Source organism: Ursus americanus, chromosome 6, assembly GCF_024610735.1.
Source record: "Ursus americanus isolate L20-20 chromosome 6, mUrsAme1.1.p, whole genome shotgun sequence".
NCBI lineage: Eukaryota > Metazoa > Chordata > Mammalia > Carnivora > Ursidae > Ursus > Ursus americanus.
Window position 1 is genome coordinate 12,697,780 of NC_142132.1, and position 18,664 is coordinate 12,716,443.

The 18,664-nt window shown below is 45.8% G+C and overlaps 1 long non-coding RNA gene across 1 annotated transcript; it reads left to right on the forward strand.

Annotated features, from left to right (window-relative positions):
• The first annotated feature begins 809 nt into the window (after positions 1-809).
• On the forward strand, positions 810-11,690 carry LOC123795999 (uncharacterized). The gene is made up of 6 exons (XR_006780643.2): positions 810-3,297; positions 4,693-4,922; positions 5,601-5,640; positions 5,740-6,041; positions 6,507-6,932; positions 7,424-11,690. It is a non-coding gene; the product is annotated as an uncharacterized LOC123795999 (long non-coding RNA).
• Positions 11,691-18,664: the final 6,974 nt, after the last annotated feature.

The following is an 18,664-nucleotide window of genomic DNA, read 5'->3' on the forward strand; positions in this document are numbered from 1 at the left end:
GGGCTATAAGTCCCTAAGAGGAAAACAACTATTAATTGCAGACCAAAGGTATCATTTTGGGATCTCCCTACATCATCATTCTAGCAATTTCCTTTTCCTTCCTCCTACGTTGAGCTCTTATTACCTGTACCCCACATCTTCTTTCTTAATCTCTTGTTGTGGTGGGACACATTTTCCAGACATTCTTGAGAAAGAGGGCAGAGGAGATACAATTTATTGAGAGCTGGCCTAATTGAAAATGCCTTATTCTACCCTGTAATTGATAAATAAGCTGAATTTGGAATTCTAGGTTGGAATTAATATTCCTTCTGAATTTTGAAGGTTTTGTTCCATTATTTTCTATCTTCCAGTATTGCTGTTGAGAAATCTGAAGATGTCACGATTCATGATTTGTGTGTGTGTGACCTGTTTTTCTCTTCCTTCCTTTCTTTTCTTCTCTTCTCTTTCTTTTTCTTTCTTTCTTTTCTTTCTTTCTCTTTCTTTCTTTCCTTCCTTCCTTCCTTCCTTCCTTCCTTCCTTCCTTCCTTCCTTCTTTCCTTCCTTCCTTCCTTTTCTTCTTTCTTTCTATTTTATTCTCTCTGGAAGCTTATAATCTCTTCTATCTCCTATGTTCTGAAAGCTCATGTTGGTGTGCCTTTGCAAGGTCTTTTTTCATTTATTGTTCTGGGCACTTAGTGGGCCCTTTTAATATACAAACTAATATTAGTCAATTATGGGAAACATTCTTGAAATATTTTATTGATTTCCACCCCCCCCCCTTTTTTTTACAAGAATTCACCTATCTTTCTAGAATCCCTTGTGGGTTTTTTTAATCTATTTTTTTCAGGTAATATTTTCAATTTCATCATCCAGATCTTCAGTTGAGGGGTTCATTTCTGCTATTTTTTAAATTCTTAGAGGTCTTTTTATAATCCTCAGAATTTTCCCTTTTTGTACTAATCGGTTCTTGTTTCATGGCTGCACTATTTTCTTTCTCAGAGGCTTGCTTCTATTGGCATATGTCTGTTGCCACCGATTTACTTTATGTTTATTTGTTTTGTTTCCTGTGCTTTGCATGATCAACCTTGGTTGTCTAGTTCTATTTCAGAGTGGAGGGATGAGATGCTTACTTAAAGCACTGAGAGCATGACGGGAGCTTAGCCACTGTGGCTTTTTCTATGGTAGGATGGCTTCACTGGGCTGTGACTTGATGACACTATTTTAGGTCTTTCCTTTCAGATTGGTCACATTTTCCGAAGATTCTATTCTCTCCTTGGAGGTTGAAGGCTAGGCTACAAATTTTCTGCAACCTAAATGAGAAAATGGGCAGGGATTTCAACTGCCAGCATGTCTACATCCTCTTAGTGCCCTGATTTGGCTATGCTTTTCCCCTCCTTCAACCATGCCTGGTATCTCTCAGAGCCAAGGCATTCTGTTTCTCCAGAGAGAGGGTGGGGAAGGCTATCAGTGTAAAAGCTGAATGCCTATAAACAGATTTTCAATCAGTCCTCATTTACCCAACTGCCCTTCACCTTCACAAGCAGACGTAACTGGGGCCATTTTAATTCCTTATACTTTGTGCAGTGAGTTGGTCTTGGCTTTTCCCACTGGCCCTTTAGGATTCAGTCATCTCAGTTTTACTCCATCCTTTCCGGTTTCTATTAATTTTGTTGCTAATGACTCCTTTTTCATGTTACTGCCCTTGTATATATATATGCCTTTTTAAAAAGTGATTTTACTATTATTTGTTCAAAAGGATGAAAGTAGATAAGTTCCATCCAGCATCTTTGGCCAGGAGTCCTTCTTAATTTTTAAAGGTTTTTTAAAAAATGTATTTATTTGAGAGAGAGAGAGAGCACACGGAGTGAGAGGGAGAGGGAGAAGCAGAGTCCCTGCTGAGCAGGTAGCCTGAGATGGGGTCAATCCCAGGATCCTGAGATCATAACCTGAGCTGAAGGCAGACACTTAACTGACTGAGCACCCAGGCATCCCTAGAAGTCCTTCTTAGTTTTTTAAATCAACTGGACTGCAGTGTGATATACGTACAGTAAGCTGCACCTATATAAATGTGTAATTTGGGGCGCCTGGGTGGCTCAGTTGGTTTAAGCATTGGACTCTTGATTTTGCCTCAGGTCATGATCTCAGGGTCATGAGATTGAGCCCCATGTTGGGCTCCGCACTGGGTGTGGAGCCTGCTTAAGATCCTTTCTCTCTCCCTCTCCCTTTTCCCCCACCATGCTGCTCATGCTCTCTCTCTAAACAATTAAATTAAATTTTAAAAAAAAGAAAAATGTGTAATTCATTAGTTTTCACAGAAGCATATACCTATAAAATCTCTACCACACTAAGATATAAAACATTTCCATCACCCCCAAAATATTTCTTGTGCCCCGTTTGCCATCCAACCCCCCCTCCAGCATCCCAGGGAACCACTGATTTGCTTCTTCAGCTATAGATTAGTTTGCATTTTCTATAATTTTATATAAATGGAATCCTATATTTTTGGGGGGGTCTGGCTTCTTTCATTCAGCATAATGATTTTGACATTCATACTTGTAGTTGCCTTTAGCACTAGTTCATTCCTTTATATAGTATTCCATTGTGATATACATATACATGATCCGTTCTTCTGCCTAAGGACATGTGGTTGTTTCCAATTTGGGGCAATTGTGATAAAAGCTGCTACGAAAATTCACCTTTGCATGGACTCTTCTGTGAGTTTTTCACTGAACTATTTCAACCTCTTACTGAGTCGCTGTCTCTAGTCTTCTCTGTGCCCATACAGCCTACATATTGCTCCCAGAACATTCTTCCAAAGGCACAGTACTGATGATATCACACCTTTGCTGATGTCTCAGAGTCTACAGGTAAGTCAAAACACTTTATTGCCAATAACATCCAAATATCTTTCCATATCACTCATAACCCACCCCTTGGCACTTTTCCTCTAGCCAGAGGAAAACCACCAAACCCTACTGCCCCTTGAAATACCTTCCACGCTCCTGGACCCTTGGACATTCCCCCTATTCTTCCAGGAGGGTCTTCCCCATCGCTGTTCATCTGATGCTCTGCAGCCATGTCAGGTGTGGAAGAAGGGCTGTTGCTCCCTTGAAATTCAAATTGGCTCTCTCTCCCTCCTTTAATTTCCCACCACCCTTTTGGACTTCTCATGAACGCACGGTTCTTCCCACAGTGATGGCACCCTACCTGTTGAGTCAACAGATGAGTGTGTTCGTAACCTGTGCATGGGACATAGCAGAAGGTCGTTTATCCCACATCATTGCAAAGTGAAACAAAATATGTAGGTGAATTATCCAGGTAACTTAAGTGCACTTAGCATTGAAAATATTAAATATTTTATGGAAATAGTTCCACAATGAGTTACAAATGCCCCTACCTTCTTAACCAGATTTAGCTGAACATAATTGAGACATTGTCATGGGTCAGGGCAATCACTATAATCATCATTTATAGATTTGTGTTGTGGATTGGGGATGTCCACGGGGCAGCTGTGTGTACAGTTTTTACCTCTTTACTAAATGACCCCGTACGGTGATACTTTTGTACTTTTATTTCCTTTCTCCATTAGGCTGTCATTTCTTACAGTGCTGTGCCTAGTTCCTGCTTTATGTTACTCATAATTACCAATGTATGGCCTGCAGGGTAAAGAAATAGGTTTTGTTCAACTACATAGACAACAAATTCTTAAAGATAGAGATCATGTGGTTGCAATAAAATCATCCCAGGCACGATCTGTGAGAGCTGTTTGTCAGCTCACGTACGTGACGTCCCGAGCAAAGGAGAGAAGGCCCAGGACGAAGTGAATTGGAGATGGCTTGCTGGTTAGCTGCAGAACTGAGACCAGAATCCAAGTCCCAATGCTCACCACAGGACCTACTCTTCCCTCACCACGTATTTTCAGAAAGTAGAAATACATGCTTCTACTCTAGTTTATCCTACATTTTGGGTGGCTGAGTTTCTGGAAGCATGGCCATCGGATACATATGACTTGACGATGTAAATATTCACAAATGTGGACCTCATGGTCTTCCAGTGAACTGTTTGAGACAGTGAGATTGAGAACCATGCCAGCAGCTGGCAAAGGGAGAAAGGGGCAGTTCCTCAGTCTGTATGTGTTCCCAAAGGGGTCAGCTACTAAATGTGCCAGAGGTTAGGCCATCGAATCGTTATAGGCTCTGCCCCAAAAGCTCCCCATCACGATCTCGCACATCAGTGCTTGGCTCTGGGCACATTTTCAGGCAAGAGTGGTAAAGATTCCAGGGAGACCAAACTTTATAAAGAGCTGTTCCTTACGTGCAGAGGTTGCTGGCTGCCTATCCAAAGTCCGCTGCCATGTCTTTCTTACTTATGTAATCCTAATTTTATTCAGGACACAGAGACAACTTAAAATAGATAATCTCCCAGCCTGCCTTGCAGCAATGTGGCCATTTGATACATTTCTGGCCAATGAATGGGCAAGGCAAAACCTCATGAAGTATTTGGGAGGAAGTGTACCAATGTCTGCAATTTACTTTGAAATGCCTCAAAAATCAACACTGTGAATTGATGGGCAGACAGAGAGCTGGCTAGCTGGCTAGCTACATAATAAGACAAGTATGGGGAGAGGTTAAGGACAGAGTCTAGGCGTTGGATAAGCAAACGCCTCCTGTAATATATTTTCAACTTCACCATATGTTAAACATTTCTTTTCAGAGTAAAATGTTGGGAAACAAACGTCCTGTGGAAAAGGCATGTGGCCTTTAGCCCTTCATCTCCTCCTCTATCCTGGACCAAATGCAGGAGGGCCACGGCCATCTTGTGACAGCAATGGCAGGTCTGCAGCCCATGGGACCTGAGAGCAGGAAGACAGAGGAGGCGGGTCCTTGATGAATTCCTTGTGTAGTTATACCAGTGATTTCCTTCTGGACCTCTTGCCACATGAGGTAAGGGAATCCTCACGTGTTTGAGACCATGTAGGCTGGTTTTCTAATGGATGCCCCTGGATACTCTAGAAAAAATACTTGTTTGAAGTTTCAGAGATAGAGTGCTTGGTGGAGGGAGACGGGCCCAAACTGCTTTCTCTCCTGGGTGCTGTTTGCAGTGCCTCTGGTGACCTTTCTCCCCTGAGGTCCAGAGCCTGTGACCCTTGTTCTCATTACATGGACTTTGAGGGTGGGTCCAAACCCCCAGGTGGGCGGCAGCCGCACTTGGTGGGCTGTGGGGTCAGAGATGGCCAGATTCCTCCTTTTGGAGAAGCAGCTTTAGTCAAACAGCAGAGGGGTCATTCCTATGGACACTGGGGTCACCTTCGAGAAGGGCAAAATGGAATGCAAAAGTGAAGCTGGGATCCTCCGTCAAGGACTGACCTGGAATTAAGGATTTCCCCATCCGGGTGTTCACTCCAAAGGACTTTGTGCCTCCCCCCCGCCCCAGCCCCATGCCTGGTGGGGGATCCCGATGGGCTGATGTCTAACTTGAAAAAAAGCAAGAGTCCAAAAGTAGGGTCAACGGCAGAACTCCAGCAACTCCTGTTAAAAAATAAACTGCAGTAAGAGTTCTATTTTGGTTATAGACAGATTTTTAAAAATATGTATTTATTAGATTTCCTGTATATTTTCTAGAAATGGTCCAGCAAAGCATTCCCTCTCCTTTCCATGCCAGGTCAGTTTTTTTTTTCATCTGCCCTCATTTCGGTTCTGTGTCTCCTAGGATTCACCCACAGGAAAGAGACACCACTGGCTTTTGATTGTCTCCCTGCAGGTGTGGGCATCCTCCTTCCTGGTAGAGCAGCTGGTGGAGGTTAATACTTCAGTCTCCGAAGGCCAGGAGTGGTCCAGAACCCTCTGCACCGCCACTGCTCCCTCACTTCCCAACCCCAAGACCAAAGCTCTTCATACCATGTTTCAGGTCGAGGAGCAAGAAAAGGATCTCAGGATGGAAAGGGCTTCTAGAACATGGTCAGATCTGGATCTGCTCCGTGCCTGTTACTATAGTCATAGAATGCACTTCCTCCACTCTGGCCTCTTGAACTATTTGTAACTCCACCATCGCTGTGTTTGCTGGTGAGTGATCCAGGAGACAATTCAGTGTCAAGGCCCTGCCGCCATGGGAAGTACAGCATGACATAGGCATGACAGTCCTTTCACTGGAGCTCCCTGGGTTTCTAGGCTGTGGGGCCTCCAGAGTAGCCAGGGCCATGTGCCATGTAGATTTGTTCTGTCCCCCTGTCGCAAAGCTCTGGGAGGCACCCCCTGGCCACTGGTGGGCTGAGGGTGGGAGAGCCCCCTCAGATCCCCTGGGGACCAGGTGGACAGGCAGTACAGGGGCAGCTGCAGTTTTCTGGATTGGGAGCCTGACCACCAACCTTGCAGGGAGCAAGCCTGGCTTCCAGACATGCAACAGCATCTGATCTGGGTTGGGGGTGGGGCAGGGTGCAAGTTTCCCTTGGGAAAGTCTTCTTGCAGGGGGGACATTCCCTAATTTATCTATTACATGCTTCTGATGCTCATCTCACTACCTTCACCCAGACCTCACTCTCCTGAGCTCAGATAATAATCCAGTTACCAGCTGAACATCTCTTTACTGTCCTCAATGAGAAGGCCCAAGGAATCACAGGGGAGGTCGCTACCTCCTTTTCATCCTCCAGGACTCGGATTAGATGTCCCTCCCTCCGGAAGCCTTCCCGACTGGATGACCTGATGGGGTGCCCTTGTCCTGTGACCCACACAGCCCCGTACCATCTCCATCAGAAGCCTTAGCGTATTCTGCTGTGATTCCTTACCTGTGTCTGTCTCCTCCCGGGACCACAAGCTTCGTGGGGGCAGAATTGCACCTCTGTGCTATTCACGGCTGGATTTCTAGCTCCCAGTTCTGGGCAAGGTGCCTGGGCAGTGCCCTGTTGATGTGTGTTGAAAGACTTCGGGAAGTACTATGCCGTCCAAGCCTACACACAGGTGAGTTTAAAGCATGCCTGTTAATGGTCATGCCTAACTCCTGGGCTGACTTCGAAGGCACTTTCCAATGAGAAATTTCTTTTAAAAAAATTTTTTTAAAGATTTTATTTATTTATTTGAGAGAGAAAGAGAGAGAGAACAAGCAGGGGGGAGGGGTAGAGGGGGAGGGAGAAGCAGACTCCCTGCTGAGCAGGGAGCCAGATGCAGGACTCCATCCCAGGACCCTGGGATCATGACCTAATCCGAAGGCAGACGCTTAATCGACTGAGCCACCCAGTCATCCTCCAAAGAGAAATTTCTAAGATGGTTTGAGCAATGAGTTGAAGAAATCTTCCAAGCTAATTGCCTCTTTGAGAGAAATTTTGTGTCTTTGAATGAATGTTTTAACACATTAGTTTAAAACAAAGCAAAACAAAAACAAAGAAGTCTTGTTGAAATTGCCAAACCTCCTGCAGAGGTAACTGATATACCATCGGTTCTTTCCCCTGTAGTTGATTCTGCAGCTTCTTCTGCAGTTGCTTCTCCTTGCTTTCTCCAAAGGCCAGAGATGAAAAGAAATGTGGACAGACTTGCTGTCGACCAGCTCTTTCCTTTTATCAATCTTGAGTTAAAAAAAGAAAAGAAAAGGAAAAAGAAAAGAAAAGGAAAGAAAAGGGAAGAAAAAAAAAGAAGAGAAGAACCTTGGGAACGTATTACAAACTGTTCATTCCAGATGCCACATATAGGAAAAAGCACGAAGGGGCAAGATGGGGAAAGAGAAGAAATGTTTGCTAAATGCCTACTGTGTGCCATGCTGACTAAGCACCTACCGTATGCTGTTCTAGACACTTAGAATATGTAATTTATTTAATGTTCCCAACAAGTCTGCAAGGTAGGTATTTCCATTCCCATTTTACAGAGAGCTGTACTGAGATGCTGAGATGTTAAGAAGGGGACCAGGGGAACTTCAGTAAGTCACAGACCAGCTGGGAGTAAGGAGCCAGGATCAGACCACAGGTTGTTTGGATTCCAAGTTCATGCTTTCTCTACCACTTTGCAGGAATGTGCAACCTTCATGACTGAAGCGGACTAGGGGCTTGCAATTCTGAGTCTGAACACGCAAGCGTTGATGAAAAATAAGCATGGTCAAGTGGCAGTGATTGGAAAACACTGTAAGAGGAAGGGCTTCTCCCCAGTCCGCACCTTATAAGATTTATGCACTATTTTGTTGCTATTGCAATGGGGTTAAAACAGACCTCAGCTACACCAGCACAGTAAATCTAGGACATGTATCAGAAGTCACCTTACCTATGGGTAAGGTTTTGGTCATCGTGGCATCTTGAAATAATCTGAAAAATAGCTATGGACTCTCTTTTTTAAAAAATGTGCACATATATATACAATTTAAGGAAGATGCAGAAAGCGCAGAGTTGGGAAGGGGTCAAGAAACCTGGTCTAGACACTAGACTCTTCAGTGACAATCAAGCTGTGTGTGTATCACCTCCTTGAAGGTAGGCCCTCCCTGCCTGCAGCAGTACGCCGAGGGCCTTCCGACTTGCAGGGCTTTTGGTAGGTGTTTGCTGGCCTAACCAGCGTTCCTGTGATTCTCCAACCCCTTTGCCAGCCTTACAGTTAACCAATGGCAGGGTACACTGTATTAACGTAGAGAGACTGCAATGTCAAGACCTGGATCTGGTCCCCACACGGCTGTTTGTTAGACTATATGACCTTGGTCAAGTCCCTTCCACTTTCTGGGTCTCATTCATGCCTTTAAATTGTACTCTTCTGATGCAGCAGAGGCTGAGCTGGAAAGGCACTGGGATTACAAGATGGATAACGCAAGGTCTCCAACCTCAAGGGGAACCTCAAGGAACTTCAGTCTTGCAGAAGTCTTAAATATAAAAAACAAAAACAAGCAGGGTGATATTCAAAACGTTGAACAAGTAGAGAGAGACACGGGTGCTAACCACCAGCACACCTACACTGGGGCGTCCCAGCTGAGGGCAGCTCCTCGGAGAAGCCCGGGACCAAGAGACCATTGCCACAGTTAGAGGTGAGAGTCAGTGATGGCAGGAGAAGGAGTCCAAGATCTCAGTTTCCACTTATGCCCAAGGAGGGGTTAGATTAGAACAGAGGTCAGCCAGTGATGAGTGGCCTGTGAACCAAATGGGACCCGCCAGCTGCTTCTGTAAAGAAAGCTTTGGCGGAGCACACCGTGCTCATTCGTTCACACGTTCTCTGTACCTGCGTTCATGCTATAACGGCAGAGTGAAGCCATCGCCACAGAGACGGTATGGCCCACACAACCTAAAATGCGTACTATCTTCATGGAAAAGTTTGCCGACCCCAGCTGAGGTGAGTTCGAATATCCTTCCATCGGGAACCTCCATGCCTTCCTGAGCAGGTGGAGCATTTGCATTAAGTGTGGTTTTCTAAACTCCCGAGCAGACGCAAGTGTCATTCTCTGGGACGGTGGGGAGTGGAGACCGAGTCCTTGGAAGACAGAATGTAGGCTGGGGAAACTATTGGGGAAAACTATTTGGGGGGAAACTATTTGGGGAAACTATTTTTTATTCTGTACAGAAAGTTCTGCTCATTGTCATAACGAAGCCCATTGGGGAATTGCTCGAGCGTACGGTTGGCGAGCATGTACTTGCAACTGAAAACAGCGAAGCTTCCAGGAAGCCACTGTTGACAAACGCACTCATTTGTGTAAGAGGTGATCCGCGTGCAGACTGAGGGGTCTAACTGGCCTGGTTGGACTAGCTTGGAAATCCTTAACGCTGTGTGGGTTTTCCTTGCAAGACTGCAGGAGAAAGCAAGAATCAGAAGCTTGGAGCTGGGCTGACTCCCGTAGAGGCTCTGATGACAGCAGACTTGAAATGTTTCCAGGCGGGTTGGAGAAAGCCTTGAGCAAGCAGAGAGATGGGTAGAGCTAGGCTGGGGGACTTTACACTCAGGTTGTGTACCTTCCTTCTGGATGCCCTTCCTCCTCTCAGACCATCCCTTTGCTGTCTTTTCTCTTGAATCCTTAAAGATAGGCTTCAAGTCAAGAGATTCCTTATTCATCTTTGAACCACTGTGGGGCATTACTGGCCTCAATTCTTTATGCCTCCTGTATTCATCCTTTCCTAGTGACTTTGTAGTTCTTCCTCTATCTCCATGCAGAGTAGAATATTGTTTCATGTTCCTTGAACTTGGGCTTGGCCACGAGACTTGTTCGGTTAACGATACATAGGTGAAATGACAGCATGCCAGCTCTGATCCTAAGCTCTTGTTTCCACTTGTCATTTGGTACATCTGCTATCCGATAAGAAAAATATGCCCACGTTAGGCATAAGAGGCCAAAGGAGGATGGTCAAAGGAAGATGACAGACATGGAGTGGAGATGCCCCAACCAACCAACAGTCCTGCAGTGAGAGCTGCTAAGATGTCTGAAGCAGAGGCCTTGGCTGAGCCCAGCCTCAGTCAGCTAAATGCTGGCAGAAGCACAGACGTGAGCAATAATAAACCTTTGATATTTTAAGCCACTGAGATTTGGGTGGTTTGTTAAGCAGTGGAGCTGATACCAACCTCCCACAAGCTCTGTAAGCAAGTTTTTATCAGAAAGCAGAAAAACAGTTAAATGAAGGGGCCAGAGAGAGTCCACCTACTATGTTAAGAAGCAAACAGCAAACATTAATAGAGCCCTTTATTCCTGGATAAGAAAGAGGAGGAGGAGGAAGAAGAGGAGGAGAAAAAAAAGAGGGAAAGAGAGAGAGAGGATATGGGGTATTTGACTGAAAGAGAAAAACAGAGATGGCCTACAGCTTAGGAAGAGGAAAACACAGTCTAATTATTCACAAGACCATTATTTTGGAAAATATGTACTTAAGGAAACAATGAAAAAGTTTTAAATAGCTTTCACTTGATACTTGTAATAAAACAAACAATATGGACTTTTAATAATAAGAAATTAAATGTAAGGGAAGACAACAGTATTAACAATAGGCACTCTCTTGGGTCACTTTCTTTGATTCACTTGCCAACTGCCATGTTGTGAGGACACTCAAGCAGCCCTATGGAGAGGCCTGTGGGGCGGGTGGGGGGACTGAGACCTCCTGCAAACGGCCAGCACCAATTTGCCAGCCATGTGAATAAGCCCCCTTGGAAGTGGTCCTCCAGCCTTCGGATGGTGGCTATTTGACAAGGTGCGAGGTACAGTGACTTTTATGACCTACCCTCAGAGGTCATGTTCCCCCATTTCCTCAATGTCCTGTTGGTTGCACAGGCAGCCCTATTCGGTGTGGCAGGAACTATCGAGAATATGATTGCCAGGAGACTGGCATCATTGGAGGCCACCTTGGCGTGAGATACTTGCCCAGTGGAAGACTTCTTCTAGTAAACAATAGTTGCTAACATTTATTCTTGTATTTGTTAGCTTATGGACACTGTTGAACCATGCTTTTCATGTATTAGCTCATTGAATCTTCCCAACAACCCTTGAGGTAGGTACTATTATCCTCATTTTATAGATGAGGAAACTGAGGCACTAAGAGTTTAAGTCATGTTCAAAATGTCATTCGCTCAGTATGCAAAAAATGCAGGAATGGAACTCAGGCAATCTGGCTTCAGAAGCCACACTCAGAAGAACTCTGCTGGGGGCGCCTGGGTGGCACAGCGGTTAAACGTCTGCCTTCGGCTCAGGGCGTGATCCCAGCATTATGGGATCGAGCCCCACATCAGGCTCTTCTGCTATGAGCCTGCTTCTTCCTCTCCCACTCCCCCTGCTTGTGTTCCCTCTCTCGCTGGCTGTCTCTATCTCTGTTGAATAAATAAATAAAATCTTTAAAAAAAAAAAAAAAGGAGAAGAACTCTGCTGTCCTGCCCCTCGGTCATACTAAATTCTGCCACTACGACTTGGTTTGCAATTGTTTTGTGGGAGTAGAAAAGGAAATATCAAGGATAGGAGGGAGCCAGGGAGTTGGGAGCCAGCCAAACACGTGGGGGGGGGGGGGGTCACGTGTTTGTGGCCGTGCTAAGAATAGCAACTCAAGAATCCGGAAGTTCCTGCTCTGCTGGAAAGATCATGATCTGCACGATGACCCTCTCTGCACATGGTGTCAGTGACAGCTGGCTCCTTGCCTCTCATCACTGCACAGGAACAACCCAGGATGCCTTCTGATGGTGTGTGTATACGGCGACAAGCTACTAGGGCATCTTCACACTGCCTTGGAAAAGAATACAATGAGCATTTCCCTTTAAATAAACTTTCCAAGTCAACCTATGAACAGCCATGTGCTCTCTGCTCAGACACCAGGGAGTGCAGGCAGGTGGGAGCCTCTCACACACCTCTGTTTGGTGAGTGTGGAGCCATACATGATAAATGAAAAGTCAGCCTGCTCAGAATGGCCCTGCTTGTACATTTGACCCCAGGAGAATGTTAACTTACAGCACAAGAAAGCAACTGATGTCCCAGGAACAGCCCGTGGCTGCGTCTGCGGCCCTCCAAGCCACCAACACCAGTTGTTGATGGAGACACAACTGAAGTTCTGCACGAGGTCACCAGCAAAGTTAGGGCCATCCCCCACCCCGGGGGCCCCCGTCAGGTTTTGGTGTCTCAAAGCTGCTGCATGGCCAATCTTTGTGGGGAAAACCAACTGGGTTCGTCACAGAGAGCGTCCAGCATGACTCCCCTCAGGGAGGCGGCTAGAGAGAGAACAACCTGGAGAGGACAGTGAATGGGCGCACTGCTATTTTGCTCTCTAACTTCATATTACTTCTTTTCTTTTTTTTCTCTCTGGCTCAGGAGATCGTCTAACATGTGGCTCACAGCTGACTCTCGTAGGGGCTCAGATAAACGAGGAGAAGACAAATACCACCTGGGCACCGTTACACCATTCTGTGTGGGTAGAGATGGAGCCAGACAGACTTCCTCCACCCTCTTTATTTATGGAAGGCCTCACTCACTTTCCAGCAGGAAGAGAGAGGGTGGGAGGGGCACTGGGATGCTGTGTTCAGGGGGAGGAAACGGTACGTATGAGCAAGGGGGCTCTGGTAGACCACTGAGGATGGATGTGACCACTGGAGCCCGCCTCTCTTCCAAAGGCCCTTGGTGCGTGTGGTCCCATCAAGTGATCATAACAGGAAACACAACATCTACACGGAGCCAGGCACTCTTCTAAGTGCAGTACGTAGCAATCTTTTGAGGTAAGTGTACTATTATTCCCATTTTATAGATAAGGAAAGCGAGTCACAGAGAGATTAAGGAACCTGCCCAGATTTATCCAGGTGTAAGTGGCAGAACCAGGACTACAGACCCAGGCTCCAGAGCCTGTGTTCATAACCACCATTCTCCACTGATTTTCAAAGCAGGGGGCTCCTTGAGGCCATCTGGCTCAGGCTCTCCCTAATTTACTCCCTCCTGAACCACCTTCAGGATCTTTGCAAAATCTGGGTCCCACCTCTAATGTTACTGACCTTCACTCATCTGGCATCTGCAAGCGATGAGAACCGTGAAGGAGGGGACGGGCATTTGAATGGACAAAAGAGATATCCTAGTTGACTCATGCATCTGGAAGACATCTACCGATCCTGCTGCCCAATGTGCCAGGTGCTGGCTGGGTATGAAAGAATTGGAACGGGATACCACGTGGCCTGGACGTGAAGAGATTCACAGTGGAAAAGGCAAGTAACACACAGTGTATGAAAGGGTTGGGATTCCTCATGGTCCAGACCCTCAGCCTTCTTTAGACCCCTGGCCAGCAGGTTAGGTCATCTGTTTTCCCAAATGACACAACTTCAGAGCTAACAGATGAGAAGGGAGCAGGGCTATTTCTGGGGGGGCAAAACTGTCCTGATGAAGAAGAGGGGCTGACTTGGAGGAGAGAGGTAAGACAATGAAGCAGTTGTGCATTGAAGTCTGAGGTCGCTTAGTGGAGGAGCGCAAACCCTACGAACTTCACAGACCCTGAGGTTTACTGTTTCGTAGAATATAGTAATGCATAACCAATATTCATAACGACCTCCCGAATCAAGGGCTTTGTATTTGCTTGTCCCCTCTGCCTGGAATGCTCTTCCCCAGACCTCTGCTGGCCTGATTCCTCACCTGCTTCAGGCTTCTGCTCCAATGTCCCCAACCTCAGTGAGGCCCACCCTGAGCACCTTATCCTTAATTATGTCCCATCCCAGCTCTTGGAAATTTTCCTCTATTTTTTTCTGCAGTACTTACTACCTTTGGACATAATAGTTGTCATCTCTCATCTATCTATCTATCTATCGATCTATCGATCTATCGATCTATCGATCTATCGATCTAACATCTAGCTACCTATCACCTATCTGCCATCTGTCTTTTATTTATTATGTCTTTTGTGTGACTCCATCTCTGGAACATAACTTCCACAGGTACAAGGGTGTTTGCTTTTTTCCCAGACAGCTCATGGCCTGAGCAGGAGTAGGCACCCAATATGAGTCTGTTGGTTGACCTCCAGCTCTGAGTTATCAAGGCAAGGTCAAATTGTAGTTCACGTATTTTGAAAATAGGGCCCTTGATATGCGCTTTCACTCTGGTCACCTGCTACCTTAGAAGGTGTCTGTGGGTGCATCATTTCCGGTCCTGACCCATCACTTCCAGTCCTCACATCCCGCAGCAAGCCAGGGTGGGCACACAGAAACCACAGTCCTTCTCTACCCAGTCTCCTCTCGTGGACTTCCCCTGACGGCTTCCCATGGAAGAGCTTCTACAGAGAAACACGTTTACTTTATTTTTATTTATTTATTTTTGCCATGTGCCTAATTTTCTTTCAAATTTCCATATTTCTTCCTATTCTTTAGAAGTGATTTAGAAGGTATGTAAGCGGGATCCCAATGGTATGACTGACATCAAGAGGAAAGAATAAATACAATAAGTATTGCAATTTACTCGTCCACAGTCATCCCCTTAAAAAAATAATAATAATGGAAAAAGTTTCAGATTAGCAACCCGAAATGCCTCGCTTAACGAAAGTACTTTTTAGGACTACCGTTGCCATAGCAACTTGAGGCCGATCTTGGTGGTCACTGTACCCAATTCTATTGAAGCTAAAAATTACCTTAGCCTTGTGCCTGTGCTTGGCCAGCACAGTAAAGACTGGGTTCCAGAAAATTAAAACTTTTTTAACCAGTGAAATTACTTCTACTAGAGCAAAAGAAACCTCTCGAAGTGTTTTTCTTCTTTCTTTAAAAAAAGCATAATTTGTTGGACATTAAAATAACAAAAGGGCTTTGAGAAAGGATTATGGGTTTCTGATGTTTCACCACTAGAACAGATTTACCCTATATCCGACTGATGTTGTAATCTTGCGTTCTGAGGTAATGTTTTAGCCCTTTCTCTCGCCATAAATAAAGATCTCAACGATAGCACTTCATTCCTTCTCTCGAGCATTCCTTTGGAGTTTCTGCTGTCGGTCTTGTAAACCATTTCACCAGGATGGCGCACAGATTGGATGCAGGACTTCTGTCGGGGGCAGGGCACTCATTACCAGGGGGTTTTATTGCTACAAGCTCCAAATGGAAAATGTTTCAAGTCTGGAGAGTTTCGGGGCAGATACTCCACATCAGATGCTCTCCCTCGCTCCGAGAAGAAATGCAGTTCAAAGTCGTCGTCTTAACCCAAAAGGCGCCTGGCCCTGCGATCTCCCTGAGCTCGGGGCTGCGGATGAATCCCCCCCCCGCCCTGCCCCGGGGGTAATACTGGGTTCAGAAAGAAGGCGCCTGCTCGCAGCCTGGCCCGCCTGCTGATCACGTGCGCCCCCCCCCCCCACTTCCCGCCCCCCTCGCGAGCCGGGCCCACTGGCCTGCAACTCTCCAGGGCAAAGTCTCTTTAAAAATTCACAGATATATCCCTCTCCATGCAAATCAACTGCAGAAAACTACCCGGGCTTTGAATATCTTTTGAAACCCAAACAACTGTATGTAAATAAAGGGCTGTTATTTACCAACAAGAGGACAAAAGCCCCGGGCACCCCCTCCGCTCCAGGCCCCTGCAGGACTTCTCTGCCCGGCAACTTCATACTTATTAGCTTGATTGCCAACTTCGGTTTATTATTCACAAACTCACCCTGAGCCCGGCCTTTGAATGCGAAGAAAAAATGGTGTTTATGTTCCAGATTTTTTGCTTTCTTCTCATGACTGAAGTAAATGATGAAGTATTTTCTGCCTCAGCAGAGCCAGCAGGGAAGAAACACATGTTGTAATTATCTTAAATAAGCAGGCAATGGACACTGCTTCTGGGGCTGCGTGGTAGGGGCCCCGGAAAAAGTGGGGCACGCGGGACGACCCGCCATCTACACAGCCTGCCCCGCGTCTGCGCGCAGAGGTGGTCGGTGCCCAACTCAGTGACAGCAACGCGCTTTCCAGCCACGAAGACACATACTATTAATTGGGGCTTACTTGGGGTTTTTTGAAAGATGAACATTGATGAACAGGTGTTTAAGTGTTTTAAAAGAAAGTCATCGTATTTGAGCGACACGCGATGACAGGAGCAAACTGAAACTTTACTAAAAAAAAAAATTCCATTAAAAAGCCGTCACTGACAATAAACTCTTACAAATCTGAAACAAATACCTTCAGATAAAGGTTTTGATCGGGACAAACCAATCAGGCAATTATCAAAGTACAAATAACATTCCACGTTGGGTCTCAGCAATCATCTTAAATTCCAGTGTGTCTGGTTCCAAATACCATCAACTTCTTCCATAATCGGCACAAAAGAACACACCAACTACGTCTCCGTTTTACTCTCAAAAGCATTTATTACTGGGGTTTAGGCTGAAAAGAAATATTTTTGTTAATCAATCTTCTCTATTGTCCTCCCGGAGGCTGGGAGGGAAGCTGGTAACTGCAGGCCTGAGAGGCGCTCCCGGCGGGCACTGCGCGTCCTCCCCTCCCCGTTGCTCCCTCTGGAGAGGGCGGCAGATTTATTTCTCCGCGGTTCCCCTCTACCAAGTGTGTTCCGTGTTCCTTCGCCTACTAATTAATGTGAGAATAGAGAATCAAAGAGGGTATCCCTCCAAAGAGTTGTTTTTGAAGAGTGACAAATTAATCCCCTCGGATATGCCTGGAGGCAGGCAAGATATCTTCTGTTTTGTTTTGCAAAATTCCGCAATTAGATGTGCAAAAGTTCCATTTTTAGTAAAGATTTTATTGACAAATTTCATCCACTTCAGAACACACACACACACACACACACACACACACACACACACACACCATTTCCGGGGAACAATTCCTCAGGGAATATATTTTTTCTGGACAATTGAAAAATTCCTGTGCCAAGTGCTGCTTTTTGCCAGCTTCCCCCATTCCTCCCCCGACACCCCCAGCACTACCTGGCAGAGTGATCTGGGCTTCAAGATGGGGAATGGGCTCAGAACTCCTCAGGGTGGACCCTGCTTGAAGCACAGAACTTGGACATCCCTTCCCTCATTTTAAGCCCTAAAATCGCCTTGGGACATATTACTCTTGCACCCATTTTATAGATGAAGAAACTAAAGCTCAGAGCAGTTAAATGATTTACTCAGGTCACACAGAGAGTCCGCAGGTACCGGGGCTGGGTTTCAAACTGGGATGGTTTTACTCCAAATCCTGACCTCTTCCCTCCAGGTTTTCCTGACTTCCCGCAATCTTCCTGGAAATGAGAATGAAATGCACGTATGTAGAACTCCCAGCTTTATTGCAACCCCAGCGAAATGAAGTCTGTGTCTCTCTTGCAACTCAAAGATCGATCTCTGAGGTGGAAGATAATTGCAGGTCATGATTTAAAGTTTAGTATTTCATTTTCCCTTAATGCCCACAGAATTAGGACATTAGTTTCTCATAAATCAATGCCCTTCAATCAATTATGCTCTTAGTCACAAAAAAACTGTGGAGGTGAGCTATAATCACCCGGGCTAACCACTATCCGCTGAAGTCTTTTGTTTTTTCCCCACTTAAAGCAGATGATGTACTTATTGAAATGTCACTGAAACTGGAACACCTTTCTCCGTTTCTTTTGACTAGACTTTGAGCCAGTCACCCCTCCCTCTGCTCCCAGTTCAGAAATGGGTGCTCATGGTATATGATTTGCTTTGCTTTGTTTTGTTTGCTTTGGGGGATCAGTTCTTTAAATCATTTGGCCAGACTGAATAAAATAGCACTAAGATGTTTTTTTCTTTCTTTTTGAATCTGCAAGGTTGAAAGGAGAACTGACATTTATTGAGCCTGTTTCACACCCCACGCTGGGTGCTACGCTAGGGCACCCAATGTCCCCTGCCATGCTGGGCAGGAAGAATCATGGTTCTTGTTTTGCAGATGCACCAACTCAGTCTTCTGGATGGTCGAGAACCTCATCAGCAAGTGGTGGAGGACTGCTGTGCCCTTCCAGCCCTCCTTGCCCTGACAGCAAATCAAGAAATTCATCCCTGAGATGCCTGAATAGAATATCCTTCCAGAAGTCTGGCTCTTCCAGGTGTGGAAGATTGGCACTGTGGACAGTCACCAGTCCCTTCCTCAAGAGCATTCTGAAGGTGGGATGTCAAGAAGGGAAATGCTTTACCCCCAGGTCTCACTACATTTACTTAGCGGTGGGGCCTGGATTCAGATCAAGATCCTGTTCTTCCTAACCCCACGCTCTTTCCACTTAATACTGTATTTCTGTCAATATCATTTAAACCGGCTCAAAGTTGGGTAGGTCGAAGAATAGGGAGCTGATGGCTGAAGATGAGCTCTCTGTCCTCTGCCTCCAGTACCAGCCT